The sequence below is a fragment of the Dromaius novaehollandiae genome, chromosome 14 (assembly GCF_036370855.1).
Source record: "Dromaius novaehollandiae isolate bDroNov1 chromosome 14, bDroNov1.hap1, whole genome shotgun sequence".
Taxonomy (NCBI): Eukaryota; Metazoa; Chordata; class Aves; order Casuariiformes; family Dromaiidae; genus Dromaius; species Dromaius novaehollandiae.
In genome coordinates, this window is record NC_088111.1 from 14,100,048 (window position 1) to 14,112,805 (window position 12,758).

The following is a 12,758-nucleotide window of genomic DNA, read 5'->3' on the forward strand; positions in this document are numbered from 1 at the left end:
TTCTCCGGGAGGCAGGTTTATTCCTGCGAGGCGGTTTCTGCGAACGACGGCTATTTCTGCTGGCAGCAAGGTGGAGCAACAGCAATTTCTGTCCATGCACGAACCTCAGGGACGCGGGTGCTTGCGGCCATCGTGCCTCCCCAGCCAGCGCTCCTCGCCTTGCAGCCTTTCGGCTATCCGCGCTCGTACAAGGAACAACACTGTGTAACTTGGATGGCCAAGCGTTTGGCACGGGGTAGGGCAGACCTGCGCTTTCTGTGCTGCACTGTGCCTGCATGCCATTTTTACTGAAGCATTCAGTAAAGTAAATACATTTTTATGAATGAAATCCGCTTCTGCATAATTCACAGAGAATAATAAATCTGTTTACTATAATAAAACAACTTGTATCTAGCATAAAATAGTCAATTTGCAGTTTCAAATTAAATGGCATCTCACTTCCTATAAACTATGCAATTGTGTGAAAATAATTACCTTTGTCTTCTAGCGCCTCTATCCGCATTCTGCCAGGACTAGTGCAGCCAAGGTACTTAACCGTGCCACGTTTCCACCAGCATATTCCATTTGGAGTACACTGCTCTCCTCCGTGCTCAGAAACCCCGGCAAAGGCAGCAGGACTTTCTTCTTGAGCAATAACGGCTCTGGTTTAGTTAATATGGGTGTAGTTTGCGTTGCCCATTTTTTGCTGTGCCACCTTTGAGCATTTCTAATGTGGCTGTGCGGGGTGAAACTGTTGGAGCACACATTTTTATTTCACTAGTTTTCCTTGCTATGAGTCTTTCCTTTTTTCCTGTTCATGTTTCTATTTCACTCGTTAAGCCGCCGCTTTCGCTAGCTCGGGAGGAGCTGCAGACTTTATTGATCACGCTGCCTATTTTTCTGATTCAGTGGCATCCTACATTTGGATGTCAGTCCGCTTTGCTGACTCAGCTGCCTATTGAAATGTTTGAAGGTTCACGCGCTCTTCTACTTGAGCTGCATATTTCTTTTAATCCCCCTGTGCTTTTTGCTTTCTCAGCTGGCTACTGCTTTAGCTGAGTAATGTAGAGGAGGAGGGTAATTTCATTGCTGATTGGGAAACACGTGCTGTAAAATGAGTTTTGGTCATTTATGGCTGCAACCTAAATATTCTGTTCGAATTAGAAGTGTTTTAAAAGAAAAAAACAACTGAATTATTTATTTTATTTGCAGCGTTTGCAACCCGCTGTCAGGAATACGGCGAGTTCCCAACCTGGAAGCGAAAGGTGAGTAGTAGGGAACGCAATCTGCTGCTGAGCGAGGGCGTGGATTTAGGGATGGCTTTCAGGCGATACACCTGCTCGCTCTCTCAGCGTTTGTGGAAGCGGGAAGGCCGGGCTCGTGGCTGAGGCGCCTCTGCCCCCTCCTCGCGCTGCCCCGGCCGGCAGCCCCGCCGCTACCTCTGCCCCCGGGCCGGTGGCCGTCGCCGCGCGCCTGGTTTCCGGCACCTCTCCGCCGCAGCCGGACTCGGCCATCGAAAGGGGTTTCGACCTGCTCCCGCAGCCCCGGGCCCCTTTCTGGAAAGGGAGGAGCTCAACGATTTGCAGGAGTTTTCTCACTGAAACGGCACAGTGAAGTTACCCCGACACACAGGTGCTCCCTCTCGCACCCGGAGGAAAGGCCTGTGTGACCTGTACCCGGCACAGTCGCTCCCACGGCTAACAGCCGGAGCTGCGCAGGTATTTCTGTTCTCTTCGGATTTGTGCTTTTTTTTTTTGCTTTTTTTTTCTTTCCCCTGCACGGTATCTCACATTTTGGGTCTGTATGATTGAAGAAAACTCTGCAAGACTTCCCTTACCCTCATACGATATCTAATTACCACCTATTCTTATAGTGCTGTTGCTGCCAAATAAGGTACTAGCGGTATTTTGGAAAATGGAGATCACCAGGGACATGTTATCAGTAAATCCCACGCTTTCTCTGCAGCACCAGCGAACATCCTTACGTCCCGTGAAAGACCGCTGGGGCGTCCCCACGCAGAGCCCTTCACCGAGCCCCTCGCGTAGCGCCAAGCGGGCTCCCGCGCCGGCTGCGGGACACAGTCACGGCGCAGCGACATTCGTTTCAGCTGCTAAACCTGCAGCCACTGCTCGAACAAGTACAAATCTCTCAAAGTATTACTCTAATCTAGGGACTTCTCCAACACTCTTTTTTCCTGAAAAAGGCTGTCATTTAAAAGAAAAATTGAATGGAAATCAAAACAATGGGAAAAATGAGCATTTGGAGAAAAATGGCAAAATTGCAAAGAGTTCTAGAAAGAAAGAAACATGTGGTGCTAATATCCAGGATGTCCAAAAACGGCTGAAGTTCGCGGTGCCCCTGCTTCAGGACCCAGCTCTCAGGGCCTTGCTTTCGCCACGGTGCTCAGCACTCCCTTACCGCTATTCCCCTTTGAAAACCTGTTGCAGCTTTTTGTACCCCCCTACTTCTGCTCAGCAGTTACCTTTGGTGTTGTTGCAGTGTTTCACATCTTTGCAGTGCGGTGTACACGGTGGGTGCGACCAGGGGCAGAGCGAGGTGCCCGGACGCCTGCTCACAGCCGGCCCCGGGGCCTCGGCGCCCTGCCGCTGCCTCGCCCCAGCAGCTGGGAAGGGACGGGCGAGGGACGCGCGTTTCAATTTTCTCCCCACTTTTTTTTCCCCCTCCTGTTTCAGCGTGTTTAATACTGCTGTGGATTAGAGAGTGCCTGAAGCAGAGCGGAGGGGCTCCGACAGCCTCGGCATCACCAGTCGTCCTGCGCCCGCTGCGGCAAGGCTGCTGCCGCGGAGCCGAGCAGCTCTGCGGGGCGAGGGGGGCCCGCGCACCCACAGCGAGGTCCCGCAGCACCCTGCTGCCGCGCGGCTCCCCGGAAACACGGCAAGGACTTGTAGCTGTCGAAGAAAGCTTTCCTCCGAGAAATGTCCTGCTGAGGCCTCGAAATTTTTAAATCAAACCTGGGGCATGGGGAATAAATCCGAAAGGAAAGGCTGTTATTATAGTTCATAAGCTGACGTTTTATCTGAAGCCAGAAAAGCATTAGAGCAAAACCAGCTTGTGAAATTTTGGCTGGCCTGGGCAAATACTTTTAAATATTTACAGGAAAGTTCTGCAGATCGCCTACCATTTATACAGGCCTGATAGAGCAGGAATTAAAACACAGGTTGGATGATCAAGGTTGCCGAACACATATAATTTTATTCCTCGGGGCAAGCAAGCTAGCCAGGATAAAATGAAAACTGAGCCAAAACCACACTTAAAGCTTGAACTGAACCCAAAGTGACCCTCTAGAGCTTGAAAAATGCTCTGGAAGGGAGAGAAGATGTGCGGTAATCCTGCATCAGAGCCCCCGAGTCCCAAAGCACTTCTGCCTGCCCTTGAATTAAACAGCCCCGGTCGTGAGCAGCCCTCACCAGCTAGTTTGAGCTAATAAGCTCAAAGACACCACAACGGGCAAAATACACAGCGATTCCCCTCAATGCTTTGCCAGATGTCGCAAACAGAGCCCGGACAGGCAGCTGAGCTGGGGGGACCAGAGGTGTCCCGGCTGGGGAGAGGTGTCCCGGCCCGGGAGAGGTGTCCCGACTGGGGAGAGGTGTCCCGGCCGGGGAGAGGTGTCCCAGCTGGGGAGAGGTGTCCCGGCTGGGGAGAGGTGTCCCGGCCCGGGAGAGGTGTCCCGGCTGGGGAGAGGTGTCCCGGCTGGGGAGAGGTGTCCCAGCTGGGGAGAGGTGTCCCGACTGGGGAGAGGTGTCCCGGCCGGGGAGAGGTGTCCCGGCTGGGGAGAGGTGTCCCGGCCGGGGAGAGGTGTCCCGGCCCGGGAGAGGTGTCCCGGCTGGGGAGAGGTGTCCCAGCTGGGGAGAGGTGTCCCGGCTGGGGAGAGGTGTCCCGGCCGGGGAGAGGTGTCCCGGCCCGGGAGAGGTGTCCCGACTGGGGAGAGGTGTCCCGGCCGGGGAGAGGTGTCCCGGCTGGGGAGAGGTGTCCCAGCTGGGGAGAGGTGTCCCGGCCGGGGAGAGGTGTCCCAGCTGGGGAGAGGTGTCCCGGCTGGGGAGAGGTGTCCCGGCCGGGGAGAGGTGTCCCGGCCCGGGAGAGGTGTCCCGACTGGGGAGAGGTGTCCCGGCCGGGGAGAGGTGTCCCAGCTGGGGAGAGGTATCCTGGCCCGGGAGAGGTGTCCCGGCTGGGGAGAGGTGTCCCGGCTGGGGAGAGGTGTCCCGGCTGGGGAGAGGTGTCCCGGCCCGGGAGAGGTGTCCTGGCCCGGGAGAGGTGTCCCGGCCGGGGAGAGGTGTCCCGACTGGGGAGAGGTGTCCCGGCCCGGGAGAGGTGTCCCGGCTGGGGAGAGGTGTCCCGGCCCGGGAGAGGTGTCCCGGCTGGGGAGAGGTGTCCCGGCCCGGGAGAGGTGTCCCGACTGGGGAGAGGTGTCCCGGCCGGGGAGAGGTGTCCCGGCTGGGGAGAGGTGTCCCGGCTGGGGAGAGGTGTCCCAGCTGGGGAGAGGTGTCCCAGCCCGGGAGAGGTGTCCCGGCTCTTCCTCCTTGGGCGGCAGGTGCTATTCCGCACACAGCTCATGCTCTTAGCCAGCGCTGGGGGCCGCAGTGTCATTTTCGTGCCCTTGCATTTCTTATGGCACTGTCATACCGGACAGACCTGGCAGAAATGGACCAAATGTCTCCCCTTTTGTGAGAGTACCTCTGGCCTGAAATGCAGCCCACACCTACACATTCCCCTGATGTGCACACGGGCATCATTTCTTCAGGTTCTTAAAACTGTTAAATAGGGGCTAGCCCCTATACTTTAGGATTTTTGTATCAGAAAATGTCTGAGAATTACTGCCTTAGAAAAATAATCCTTTCTGACCCTGAGTGAGACAATGAGTTCAACTAACAAAAGGGAAAGGACCAAGCCTGCAACCCAACTGGTATACGTAATTTATTTTCCTATACCAAATTAAATGCATAGAATATACAAAGGCAAGAAACCGGTCCCTTTTTAGCCTGTGATTCCCTCCTTCAGGTATCTGCACCACATCAGAGCCCGTCTGGGGACCTAAAGAGCCCAGAGCGTCCAGAGCGAAGGCTGGGCACAGACCCTTGCTACGGCTGTCCCAGAAGAAGCAGAAAGTGGTGAGTTTCTAAACAGATGACCCATATTACATAACTACATCACCTCAAAGAATAAACTCAGAAGTGTCCTGAATAGAAATAAGCTTATTTCCAACTGACATTAATTCTTCATGAAGTATGCATGATAATTACTCTTAATCCACAATGAAATTCTTAGAAAATTATCTGTTACATCTCCAAGGTGAAAAGATCTGAGTTGTGGCGCTGCATGCTAACGGCATCATGTTTGTTTTACCAGAAATTGTCAAGTTTTACACCAACCGTGAGGAATAAATTTTAGTTTATAAGCTGTGAGAGCAAAATGTATAAACACTTTAATTTATTGCCCTGTCACTGTTCATACATTTGGTATTCACTGTGATAGCATTGCTGCTAATGAATGTATTTGGTAATAATGCAGATGTCATATATATTTATGCCCTAATCTTTTTCAATGGTTCATCAGGAAAAACAAGTTAGGAGCTTTGCCATTTTAAATTTTTATAAAATAAGAGGGGGAAAAAAACCCTTTCATTTTATTTCAAAGAAGTACTTAACCAATATATAGCACAGTTAACTGCTTAAAATGGGGACCTATCCTCTTTCTGAACAATTGGTACTGAATACCAAATGGTGGGTACAAAAGTCACTGTAGCCATTGGGAAAGCTTCCCATGTCTTTCAGACTCCCTTGAAAATACGTGGATCAGCTGGTATTTGTCAAGTATACCTAATAAATAAAAAAGTCTATGTCTGGCTGTATGTTTTGTGTATGTATGAGAGTTGAGTCAGGAATGGAAGAAAAATGGTCCTGGATATATGCTTTGAATTCAAAATAAACAAGAAAGGGAAAAAGAAAACATAACCTTTGCACAACGGGGAAGTTTGTGTCTACTTGGAGAGCCAGATTATAAAAATGACCTATGTGGAAGTCAGCCTTGATTTCTGAACAGTCAAGGTGTACATATATATTTTGCTGTCTCTTGGCATTAAGGTGAATTCCACCACTCAGTTTAAAATTAAACACAAATACTTTGTAATCCTTTCAAATTTTTTTTTTTTTAAGCCAGTGCTCTGCAGACCACTCAGTGGGGTCTGCAAACCCTGGAAGTTTTTCGGTTCAAGTCAGCAGAAATTTTGCCATTGATTTCAAAGGCTCCATGACTAGGCTTACAAACTGTTCATGATTTTTGTGATCTAGTCATACGCTATTTAATAACAAAAATAAGCCTGAGCATCAAATATCTTCCTAGATATCTTGGATCTGCTGGCCGCAGACTCCTGAGATGAAGTACCAAGGCTTTTGCAGGCAGTTGCGGACAGCTTATGCATCCCTAATGAATACCAATAAAATGCTTACATACCATCGCAATTATTTAACTGCATTATTACTCTTTTTTTTTTCAAGAATAAATGAGGCATGGATAATTCCATTGATATTATTTTTCATATCTTTTGCTGATAAAAGAATTACAATCACAATTCAGCTTTGAGTCCAGCTGAGAAGAACTGGGCAGCAGGAAGAAAACAAATGACTACCAGTACACTTTAGAAACCGCTAATATGACCTCAAACACGTTGCCTATAAATCATACTGCTGCATTTTCAAAGCCTGCGGCATCACCAGCCGCACAGCTAATCCCCAGCCCGCATCCCCGGCGTTTCCCAGGTTGGTCCGTGACCTGGGGTCCGAGGGCTGGCTCTGCCCGGGCACCCGCGGGACAGCGGCCCTTGCAGACCCCTTCTCCAGGTTGTCCATCAGTGCCATAATCCCGTCATTGCAGCTGTCGTGAACTGACCGGATTTGGGAAGTGCGGGGTGGAAGGCAGGAGCCTGGTGCTGGAGGAAACCCCAGGGCTCCTCGGCTGCTGCCGCGGGGCGGCCCTGGCCCTTGTGCACCTTCCAAAGCGGGACAGGGATGGAAAGACCACATTTGGGAGCAGGAGGGGGAGAAAACATAAATTGCTGTTTTTCAGACCATTTCAGTGGATTTTTGCTAAAATGTTTGCTAGTTTTGCCATGCAGTAATGAGTTTTGAAGATTAGTTTTAAGCTTTGATTGGGAAAAAAATAAATGTTTCCTTCAATCCTTTTACGATTTGTCTTAATTGAGAGAGGAAAATACAAAACTGTCTGAGCAGTAGATAAATTATGACATAATGTACTGTTTTATCCTTTCCCAGTTTATATTTGCAACTTTGTGTCATGTCAAATTGAATATCTTCCTTTAGTGAAGATTTGAATGCCTTTGGAGCTCTTAGCAAGTGTTAGATATACAAACAGAAACTGTAAGATTTACAGCATACTTATTTAGAAGCTTATGAAATGTCAGGTTTGTTGTCCTTAGTGTGGACTTGACTCATTATAAAATACTGTTCTGGCTTCATTTCTTACTACAGGAAGAATTCATTTTCGCATCTCCCTTTATGGCTGGTTTCTTTTAAGCTGTGATTGCATTAATAATATCATCTCCTGGTGTAACTGATTTAATCTATTTCACATTGGGGAAGAATTACAACCCAATCTAATTCACTACTGACCAATAATCAGCAAAGCTATGGAGTAAAGGCCATTATTTTGTCACAACATTTCTGTATGGGACATACATATTTTTAATATGCTTTGTACTTCTGAGATAATTAGTTGTCCCTACATGTGGAAACATTTCACATAAGGGCCATTATAATATCAAAGATTGCTCCTGTTCCCTGGGAGCAGTGTTACTTAACTAAAAAGCTGGTTTCATTTTGCAAAAGAAAATTCATTTTGAGGCCAAATTTGCGGTATTTTTTCTTGAGGTGCAAAAACTGGTCTTCTAGCTGAAGAATAAAAGGTCACCTTGATTTTTGCAAGTGTATATTCTGTATTTTTTTGCATGGTTCAGCTTGCTGGTTGGATTTCATGCCTTAGATCTATTTGCTTTCGGATTAGCAAGATATCAAACATGTTCAGGTTCAAGAGATTGTTATTGGTGATGTTCTTTGAAGTGCTGAAAAATGTGAGCTTAGCTTGAGCTTTGTAAATAAGGTCTGCTTGCCACAGCTAAGAAAAACACAAACAAACTTGGCATGGAGTCACCTATATATTATGTAACAAAAGGATCCTTCCTGCGGAGCGCTTTTCTCAAGGAAAAACTCCGTCATTTGCAATCAAGGGGAAACGCCAATAGGCTGCAGTTAGTTCTGCCTGTGAATTTGATTCATGTCAATGGTTCTCTGCCTGCTAAAGACACAAAAGAGTTTATCTGTGCATTATACTAATAACCACAAAAATATTGTCCAGGTCATCACCAGAAACCAGCAGAAGAGGATTAGCAGGTTTTACTTCCACTGCTAAATGGCTAGATCAGACCACAGGAAATATGCTTGTACTCCTGCCTCTGTGGGAGCTCCGACATGCCAATTTTCTTATCCATAACATAAGAATAAGTAAATGTACATATGGGGTGAGACTGCTGTGGTAAGCAGGAGTCACGTTTGCCTCCACAGTGAACCTCTTTCTAGTCTTTAATTCTTAAATGTTTGCTTAAACCTGAAACTTGAAAAAAAATTCTTTGCATTTCTTCACTGTGATAATTTTAGTTGTTCTTTTTTAGGGACATAAATGTCCAGTGCTTTCTGAAACTTGTAGATTTCTGGGCTCAGTGATTTCCTGGGATGATGAGGTCTACTCAAGAAAAACACCCCTTTGATCACCTGTGGGTTTTCTGACATTTTAATGAAATTTAATGTCATGTAATGAGCCACATAAAACATCAGCAGGCTGGGTCATATCCCTCCCTAGATGACACCTCCCCAGCAGCTGGGACTGCCAGCATGTGCAGATCATGCCAGTGTCCTGGGCGGGCCTCTGCCCTCCAGCACTGCGAAGGGAGGAAGAGGAGGGAGAGGAAGGACCGAGGCACGATCAGCCACAGAGCCCCATGGGGAGCAGCTCGGGGTGGCACCACGTGGGGGTCCCACCTTGCCCCACTTGCAGACACCCTCTGCAGAAACGCCTCTCCAAGGAAACTCCCAAAGTGAACAGAAAGTGAGGGGTCTTAGAGCCACCCATACTCGAACCCATGTGGCTTTCCACAAGGCTGATCAGCCACGAGAAAAGTCACCTATAATAAGTTCAAGCTTAAAAAAGCAGCAGCGCTGATGAGTATTTTTGGCATGAACTGAAGAATCCTTTTGTTCCAGCTACAGCCCACATGCTGAGTCAGCTCAGCACCGCTCCTTTCCTGTGCTTTTCCTACCCGATGCCTTCCTCAAACAGGGCTGCTAGGCTGAGGTTTTCTTCCAGCCTGCTCAAGTTACGCTTTGTAATCACAGTTTATAAAAATGTTGGTGTGTAGTCTCGACTGGTGGCAGTAGTCTGTAGGAGCATGCTATCAATCAGGACATGACTGTGTTCTTTTTTCATGTTTTTTGCTATATTCATTTTATTGCCATTTTTATTTAATCTCGCTTACAATAAAGCCTTTTGATACTGCTGAAGTAGTAGAAACGCATCACATGATAAACAGTAACCAAGTCTTTCAATATACAATGCTTTGAATAAATTCGCTTTGAATAGTCTATCCAGAGCGAAATTCTGCTCTAATTTACCACAGTTACTGTCCAGTCTGGCAGCATTAGCAGGTGAGGGTCTGTGGGGCAGAGGGGGTGGTGTGACCTCTGCAGGCTCCGATCAGCTGCAACGAGCTAGAATTGTATCTCAGCACACGTGGTCTAACAGGATGAGTGGCTGTTTACTTAGATCTAGAGAAATGAAAAAAACCCCAGGATTTTGAAAAATGTAAGGAAAAGGATGAACGCACTGGTCAGAACATGCTATAGAAGAAAGAGGGGGGGATACTCAAGAAGAGACAGATCTCAAGCAGAATTTCAGTATCCTCCCAAATGGTCACAATTTCCCTGCAACAAGCATGCTGGGTCTCAGGCGTAATGTTTTTGAATAACATACATGAAGAAATTGTGTCTGCGCTAGCTGAGCTCTGTGTGGGAAGCAAAGCATCTACCTAAAAAGAGATGAAGCACTGAAGCAGGGAGGTAAGCTGTTTTCCCAGCGAAGGTGGTTTGCTGTCCTTGTGGCACTGATGTGTCTGTCACCTGTACCAATGTCCTCCACTGCTGCACTTAATATCACTCTCAGAAAATCAGGTTGGTTCATATCGTTTCTCCAGGCTGTATTTTCAAGCAACATCCACCACTCTGGAAAGGACCATTCTGGCACTGACTCACTTCGCCTGGGCTGGTGACAGGAGGGAGACGTTGCCTTCGCGGTGGGGAACCAGAGGGACTCCAGGAACATCTGTTGCATTTCGAGTCCCAGATGATAACAACATAATGTGCTGATGTGATTTCATCCTGCGAAACTGCAATCAGCTTACACAAAAATTCAGGTAGATCAGTCTGTACTTTTACTTCTTCCCTTTGTTTGGCCCTAAGCCTGACAAATTATCTCTAAGTCACCCAAAATGGAACTTTACTTCCTCTGCCTGCAGGTTTATGGGGGCCCTTTATGGGTGTTTTTAGCTTAAGTTACAAAAGTGTATACCACAACCACAAACAAAACTGTGATGATCTTATTACTTGTATTATTTCTCATGGAGAATATTTTATATGGTGAAGGAACAGCTCTGATCTGTGGCTCACATGAACTGTGTGCTATTCTGTCAGCCCAAACCGGACCAACAGAGTATTTACACTGAACCCTCTCCTCACCCTTCACTCAAAAACCTGTACAAAAGCAGCTGGCAGTAATTCATACCTGTGTTTCACCAGAAGTCCAAAAGTAAAAGTTCAGAGAGACTATTTCCCACTGCAGCACCGTGCCTCAGTTTCTCTGTCTTTAAAGGCAGGACAGTGAAACTGCCTTTCTTCCCAGTGGTGACCTTTGAAGAGCTGGTGATGAAGGAGAGATATGGGTTTCCCAGGAGGGGAGCAGCAAGAAGCCAAGGGGTCAGAAGCTGGTGCCTTGCAGCTGCGGGATGTCTCTTCTGTAGGAAGCTGTTTATGTCTAGGAAAGCACTGGGTATTTTCATGATCGTCACCTCCAAAACCTTAGGGGATACCTCCAGAGAAAGTTAAAAAGAAAAAAAAGAATCCAAAAAACCTTGAAGGAAAAGTCCACAGGGAAGTTTGTAAGCTGGACGTGGAAACCCTCAGTGAGAGGTGGACAGCAGGCAGGTGCAGAAGTAATGGAGATCTTCCCACCTGTCAAGTCATGGGCAAAAGGAAACTCAGCTGCAGCTGCCTGAAAACCTTGGGCATCCTGAAGTTCATCTTCCATTCAGTTCCCATGGTGAGGGAGATGTTCACATGGCCCAACCCTGGCCAGATACTGGAGATGGCCAGGTCAAGGGATTGGTCTCCAGAGGCTTCCTAGAGATTCTCTGAAAGAGTTGAGGATCCCAAAATATTGATTCAGATCTTGGGGAGCCACCTTCTCATGGGGCTTGTTTTTTCTAACTAAATATAGCAGCCCCCTAAGGACATTACCCCATAAACCAGATGAATCTCTTTAAAGTCAAACCACAGTGTATTTGGTAGCCTTGAGTTAACATTCAAGTGTTGTCTTTTATTATTTTCTCAAGATTTTTTTCTTTGTCTTCTGAAAAATGTTGTAAGAAGCTTGAAACTCAGATTTCAAACAGCTATATTTCTTATCTGCTGTCTTTTCACAACACTATCATGCCATTGTCAGAAATTTACAATAACATCTTGAGGAAACTTGAGATCTTATTGCTGGATTCTGTTGATTCTGTGTAACTATATTAAAACCTTAGAAATTATCTTGGTACACTGACAGGTTTTTTTTTCCCCCCCTTTAAAAGCTTGAGAAAGAATAAAGTGAACATTGGACTGACTATTTTCTCTTTCTATTGTTTAAGAAAGTGAGTGACCTTTCTTTGAAAAGAAAGATCTAAAAATGGCATTCGTTGCTTGTGGCAGCACTGGTGTTTGAAACGCAGACTCTAACCCAATCAGTTACTCAAATGTGGGAGTAAGCTATTTCTATTGAACAGCAAGATGGATTAAAGACAGTGGCATTAAGGGGAGACAGAGAGTAATGCAGAAGCGTCACTGTTTCTTGAATGCAATTTTAAGTAAATGACATTAAATGCTAATATTCATGAAAATAAATCTCTGTTCGGCTTGAGCAGTGTTTCCCCAATGCTTAGTATTTGCAACCCAATAAGAATGAGAGAGATCCTGAATTTTCATTTCTTTCTTTTATCTTTCACCAAAAATTTTTCTTTAAAAAATAAGTCAATATTTGCATTAAAGACTTTTTCATGAAGCAAATGTGAATAATGTAAATACCTACTGTGCAGAAGTGGTGGGTAGAAGTCGATGCCGACCCCTCCCCATTCCCTGGACTCCAGAGCCGACGTGCACCGCGGGGGCAGCACAACAGGCTTTGGTTATTGTCCCGATTTAGGCTGCGGTGGCCACGTGCAGGGCTGCCTGGCAGCGACCCCTTCCACCCTTGAACAGCATCAGAAACATGCCTTGCACACCTTATTATCCCTTTTCCTGCCCCTTGACCTCCTTTACACTGCCCTTGCATCTCCCTTTTTTCCACTAAAGTTTCCTTCCAAATGAACAGCCTGCCCCTAATGAATTTTTCCCCATTAGTGCCAGTTTTGGTACATCCAAACCCAAACCTGGCATTTCTGGTGC

At 47.0% G+C, this 12,758-nt stretch overlaps 1 long non-coding RNA gene across 2 annotated transcripts; it reads left to right on the forward strand.

The window, feature by feature from the left end:
* The first annotated feature begins 1,189 nt into the window (after nt 1-1,189).
* LOC112981086 (uncharacterized) lies at nt 1,190-12,380 on the forward strand. Of its 2 annotated transcripts, none has more exons than XR_003258605.2 (3): nt 1,190-1,244; nt 4,999-5,108; nt 10,256-12,380. It is a non-coding gene; the product is annotated as an uncharacterized LOC112981086 (long non-coding RNA). The 2 variants fall into 2 exon arrangements; XR_003258606.2 differs by lacking the exon at nt 1,190-1,244 and adding an exon at nt 1,406-1,697.
* Nucleotides 12,381-12,758: the final 378 nt, after the last annotated feature.